Raw genomic sequence first — 6,752 nt, 5'->3', positions numbered from 1 at the left:
CAGGTACGGCCTGTATTGCTGAATAAAAAAAACAATGGCCAGCAGCTCACGTCTGGTCACACAGTATCTTTGTTCAGCAAGAGACACGACTCTGCTACCATAGGCAACAACCCTTTCAATGCCATCAACTTTTTGGGACAGAACACCCCCAATCCCCGTATTGCTAGCGTCGGTGTCCAACACGAATGGCACGGAAAAATCGGGGTACGCAAGGGACGGTGCCGTCACGAGCGCGTTCCGCAAGGAGTCGAACGCAGCCTGTTCTGCGTCCCCCCAATGAAACGCCACCCCTTTTGACATAAGGGCGTGGAGCGGCTTGGCAATCGTCGCGAAGCCAGCAACAAACCGGCGGTAGTACGACGCAAAACCAATAAAACTACGAACATCGCCCGCAGATGTAGGGGTCGGCCAATGTTGAACACATTTGGTTTTTTCAGGGTCGGTAGAGATGCCCGAGCGGCTAACTATGTGGCCCAGATAGCGCACAGACTCACGCAGAAGGTGACACTTCTGCGGCTTGAATTTCAAGTTAGCGGCCCGCATTTTCAAGAAGACAGCACGCAACCGTTCGATGTGTTCGCCGAACGTGCGGCTAAAGACGATGACGTCGTCAAGATAAATGAGACATGAGCCCCACTGGAGCCCAGCGAGGACCAGCTCCATGAGCCTCTGGAACGTCGCTGGGGCCGTGTGGAGACCCATGGGCAATCTATTAAACTCGAAAAGGCCCTGTGGTGTCCGAAAAGCAGTCTTAGGTTTTGACGATTCGTCGAGGGGGAGTTGCCAAAACCCCGACAGAAGGTCCAAGGTGGAGAAATAGTGCGCCCCTGCCAGGGCATCCAATGACTCGTCCATACGAGGGAGAGGGTAGGCGTCCGCTACCGAGATTTTATTTAGGCGCCGAAAATCAACGCAAAAACGGAGACTGCCATCGTGCTTTTTGACCAGCACTATTGGAGCACCCCAGGGACTAGTGGAGGGAGAAATTATATCGGCCTTCAGCATGTCATCCACAGCCGATTTAACATGCTGTTTCTCCGCCGGGCTAAGCCGAAACGGGTTTTGTCGAATCGGGGCAGCGTCACCAGTATCAATGTGGTGACGCAGCAGCTTGGTGCAGCCAATATCAAATTTAGATTTAGTAAAGACATCGGAAAATTCTCGCAGAAGAGCGCGCAATTTAATTCGCTGCGAATGAGACAGATCACCCGTGTCTGTGCAGAGCGCGTCCAACCATCTCTCATCCGATTCGGAAGGAGGTGGGACCTGCGGCGTGTCATGCACGTGTCCCGCGACTCCGGTCCCCAACGGCACCGGGGTCGCGTGAGCGAGCACAGTTCCTTGCGGAATGACGGTTGTGGACAATCCGACATTCAAAACCTGCAAGAACGGCTCCCTGTCGGCTGCTACGAGGGTCTGTGCAGCCACCAAATCTAACCCCTTAGCAGCTGCGTTTGAAGGCCCCAGCAAAATGCCATGTGCCGAGGCCTCCGGGGCTAGCGGTTTTTTAAGTTGCAAGGGCACGAGCATTTGTGTCCCTGGTGGAATGCGGACTGTGCTCGCAACAAACGCCTGCACCGAGGCACTAGCCATGCGCGGATGTGAGGGTGTGGGCAAGAACGCCATCCGTCGACCCGACGGGAGTTCGATGCAGCCTTGATCTACAAGGATCTTAATAGGCATTTTCGCGAGAAAATCAGTGCCTAACAAACACGGCACGGCGAGGGAAGAAGAGACCAAAATAGGCCCTGCCAATTTAATGTCTCCAATCGAAATTTGCGCCCGAATTTGCCCAATAATGCCAAGTGAACTGCCATTAGCGGCGAAACACGGGATAGAAACCCGTTCCAAGGGGCGGCATCGTACGGGCAGTATATTGTAAATCAGATCCCAAATGATCGTAGCCGACGCACCAGTATCGACCAACACGCGAAATTCCACACCCTCAATTGATCCGACAACCACGGACGAACCTGCCGTCGCTGCGACTACCCTATGGGCCAACTCAGACCACTGCCCAGGTCCGAGTGGCCGCGAACAAACGCCAGAATACCCCCCATCACACGCCGAATCGCGAGCCCTTCTTATGGTGCGTTGCAGTGTGTATGGTGTGAATGAGGGCCGAGCGTGAGAGGCGTCGCGACTTGCTTGGTTTTGCCGCGATGCCGTGGACGTCCTGTAGTCCTGGCCCCGGGATGCGGAGGGGCGTCGTCAAGGCGCACGGCAGTCAGAGGAGATGTGGCCTCGTCGGCCACAGTTGAAGCACGTCAAGTCGCCGCGTGGAGCAGGCCGTCCCCGCTGCTGGTCGTTGCGGCGACCAGCGTGGTCGGACGATCGCCGGCCCGTTGACCTGGTCGCCATGAAGGCCCGGTCGGGGGAGAACTCGGCGTCCCTGCTGGCAGGCTCCGACGTCGAAGCCGAGGTGGCGATGGTCGATTCCGTGTGGAGCAGCAGATGTGCGTGGATGCACCGAGCGGCTCGTAGCGAGCACATACCGTCGTCGTCCACTGCTTGGATGACGATGCGCAGCTCACGCGCCAGCTCCAGCATCTTCTGGAGAACGATGGCATCGATGGCCTCGTCGTCCATGCGAGGGTAACCCGCTCTTGCCATCGCCAGTAGAGCGGTCCGGAATGCCAACGGAGACTCTTTAGGGCGGCGTCGCCTGTCGTAAAATCGGCTGCGGACGTCGGATGGAGGCCAGTACACGTCGGACATCCGTCGGAGGGCCGATTGAAGAGTCGCCCTTTGTTGCCTGGGGATGGTGAGGAGCGAGGCGAGAGCATCGTCATCCAAAGTGGCCGGTAGTGCTCGGAGCGCCTGTGCGTCCGACCAGCCCACCATCTCTTGGTGGCTCAGGAAGCGACGCTGGAACGCCGCCCAGTTGCCCCCTTCAGATGTGAATTCTCGGAAGATGGGCAGGCGTTGTTGGAGGGCGGACGTCGTCTCCCCCTCAGCTTGTACCGTCTCGAGCCGGAGATCGGCGATTTCCCGGCCGATAGAGTCTACTGTACCGTGTCGGTACAGTGATGACGCGGCGTCTGCTGAGGAACTTGAATCTGCAGCGTCGCGTGCTGATGACGTTGCGGGTTGTGATTGGCCCCCCGCGTTCCCAGGATGCCCCTGGCTTCCGCTTCCGGCGGAATCACGTGGTTCCCCGGCGGGAAAATCAAAATGTCTGCCCCGGCCGATGGCGGGAACGTCTGCCGGCGGTTGACTCGGCCTGCCCGCAACCTCCAAGTTGATCTCTTCGAGAATGGAGGCCGCGGCGTGTAGGAGTTGAGCGAGACGGCCGTGTGCTGCCCTGAGTCCGTCCCCCATGGCAGGGGGAGCAACCGGCTACTCAACCGGTGGCTGGACGGCCGTCAACGCGGCAGCGTTTTCAGCGGAGCTGGCGGTGCTTGCAGGTGAGACAGCGTTATCTTCGTTCTGGCTCTGCGCGTGGGCTGAACTTCTGGTTTCCATTTCCAACCACTTCTGACTCCAGTTGTAGTGTTGTAAGGACGAGCAAACTTCTTTAGGAGGCACACTCGGTTTATTGTATTATTTCCTTATACAACGCTTAACACACACAGAGGGATATTCGGTCCCCTCACCCGATACCCTAGGGAGGTACAGCCTCCGGACCTGGTGGGACTCACACGTCTACCGCTAACCTCCTTGATACCTAAGGAGGTACAACCTCCGGACTTGGCAGGACTCACACGTCTACCGCTATCCTAGTCCTCCGGCTAGGACCTAGGGGAGGCTATCTGACCCACCGCTGGCCCGGTGGGTCCTGACCACTGGGTATGCCGAGCCTTAGCCCTTAGAAGGGCTGAAAGGCTGGTCCAGGGTCCTAGCTAGGCTTCAGCCCAGTCTTCTGTCTTTGTGCAGGGAGAGAACTTCCCGAGGTCCGTTGGGTCACCCGTATTATACCCCTTCGTGGCCAGGTAGAACCAATCATACATTCCCACGTGGAACCGTCTGATTGGTTCGCACCAAACCCTGGCCACGATCCGTTTCACCTCGACTGACCCCAACCGTTGTACCCAGGGGTAATGCTGCACTGCCCTGGTGGCAACGCAGGTTACGCAACAGCGCGTAGTTAACACCTCTACACTAGTAAGGAATTGTCCACGTTCTATTTACACTCAAACACAGCGGTGTGCTGTACTAGTAAGGAATTGTCCACGTTCTATTTACGTGATACCATACCAATTGGTTGGCGGGTTTAACGGCACATTTTTATTGAAGTGATCTCACCCAGAAAATAAAACCATATGGATATATAACAACTGTCTTGGTACGAAGCGTACCAAATGCCACTAGGTTTTTATTTAAATTCTAGTATGCATTATCTCCACAAGGGTGCACACACACACATATACATTGTACCCAGGTTTAATGATATCTTATCGCAAAGAGGAAGCATGGTCTTTGGTTCTTTCGGTAAAGTCACGTAGGTAATAAAATAAATGACGACGTTTCGATTGTAACACAAGCGTCCATCATCATCATTGGGAAAACCACAGCAAGAATTGCGTGGACGCTCCCCTCCCCCTACCCCCCTCTCTTACCGACACTGTATAACCTCTTACCACAGCATCTCTCTCCCACTTCATCAAATAAATGTTCTTTCTGTGTCCTGACTGTAGTGAGTGTCAAGGCACGTGCATGCCGGGTGTGTGCTCACTGTCATCAGGAAACGTTTATTAAGAAGTCTGTTTACTCTTTAATTCAGCAGGACGTGTTTATTTAAAGTTGCGCATTTTGACGTGACGTCACATTTCTCGTCACACATCGTCACAAATGTCTGACCCCTCCCCCACCCCCCCCAGGTGCGTTACGTCATTTATGGACGGCCCCTTAACACATGTTTCAGCTATCATTTGTATTACCATACTCATCCTATCTACGAAATTCATTATATTACCTATCCAGACTAGGATTTAAAGTCTGAATCTTATCCTGGCTATCATTTGTATTGCCCGACTTATCACGTCTATGATAAGCATTAAACAGCCCCCCCGCCATGACTGAGATGGACAATACGAATGTCTTAGCACTGTGAGAATCACTGCAGAGCTTACGTTAACTAGAACCGATAACGCTCGCAATCATTCATCAATCAAGCGATACGTAAGGTCTAACTTACACACGTTACGACTAAGCAAAATGGGCCTCAATTCTGGCAGCCCAAACAAATGAACAATTTCAAACGCCGCAAAATCGTCAACAACTATTTAATACTTAATAAAAACAATTAACAAATAAGTGTACGCGCAGACACACACACAGACACACACACAGACACACATACAGACACACACACACACACAGACACACACACAGACACACACACACAGACACACACAGACACACACACAGACACACACACAGACACACACAGACACACACAGCGATCAAACCCCTAACATCGATGCGCTAGCCATGCGGATCGCACGCCCAGAGAGAGACGAGACATCGCCCTGGAGAGAGACGCCGCCACCACCCATCATCGCCCTCCTCCGTGTTCGCGTGGATCACCTTCGCCACCTTCGCCACTTCCGCCGCCACCGTCGTCGTCCACACCGCCGCCGCGTCCGACTAAAGAGTTTCGTGGGGGGCTACAACAATCGGGGGGGGGGGAGGATGGGGGGGGGGAGGAGGAGGGGGGACAGCCCCCCAGGACCTGGGCAGCTCTCCCTCACGCCAAAAACAAAACCTTCACTCGCGACGTCGTCGCCATCGCCGCCAACGACCGGGACGTGACGAGAGCGGCACGCGGACGAGGGGGTCCCTCTACCGGGGTCCCTCTACCGGGGTCCCTCTACCGGGGTCCCTCTACCGGGGTCCCTCTACCAGGGTCCCTCTACCAGGGTCCCTCTACCGGGGTCCCTCTACCGGGGTCCCACTACCGGGGTCCCTCTACCAGGGTCCCTCTACCAGGGTCCCTCTACCAGGGTCCCTCTACCGGGGTCCCTCTACTGGGGTCCCCCTACCAAGGTCCCTCTACCAGGGTCCCACTATCAGAGTCCCTCTACCAGGGTCCCTCTACCGGGGTCCCTCTACCAGGGTCCCACTACCAGGGTCCCTCTACCAGGGTCCCTCTACCGGGGTCCCTCTACCGGGGTCCCACTACCAGGGTCCCTCTACCGGGGTCCCTCTACCAGGGTCCCACTACCAGGGTCCCACTACCAGGGTCCCACTACCAGGCCTCTACCAGGGTCCCTCTACCAGGGTCCCTCTACCAGGGTCCCTCTACCAGGGTCCCACTACCAGGGTCCCTCTACCAGGGTCCCTCTACCGGGGTCCCTCTACCAGGGTCCCCGCTAGTCTGAGGCGCTAGTCTGAGGCGCTAGTCTGAGGCGCTAGTCTGAGGCGCCAGTCTGAGGCGCTAGTCTGAGGCACTAGTCTGAGGCGCTAGTCTGAGGCACTAGTCTGAGGCACTAGTCTGAGGCACTAGTCTGAGGCGCTAGTCTGAGGAACTAGTCTGAGGCGCTAGTCTGAGGCGCCAGTCTGAGGTGCTAGTCTGAGGCACCAGTTTGAGGCGCTAGTCTGAGGCACTAGTCTGAGGCACTAGTCTGAGGAGCTAGTCTGAGGCGTTAGTCTGAGGCGCTAGTCTGAGGTGCTAGTCTGAGGCGCTAGTCTGAGGCGCTAGTCTGAGGCGCCAGTCTGAGGCGCTAGTCTGAGGTGCTAGTCTGAGGCGCTAGTCTGAGGTGCTAGTCTGAGGCGCTAGTCTGAGGTGCTAGTCTGAGGCGCTAGTCTGA

Source organism: Petromyzon marinus, unplaced genomic scaffold (genome assembly GCF_048934315.1).
Source record: "Petromyzon marinus isolate PM22_M1 ecotype Great Lakes invasive population unplaced genomic scaffold, UKy_Petmar_22M1.pri1.0 PM_G_Scaffold_141, whole genome shotgun sequence".
Classification (NCBI taxonomy): Eukaryota; Metazoa; Chordata; class Hyperoartia; order Petromyzontiformes; family Petromyzontidae; genus Petromyzon; species Petromyzon marinus.
This window is presented reverse-complemented; position numbering follows the sequence as displayed.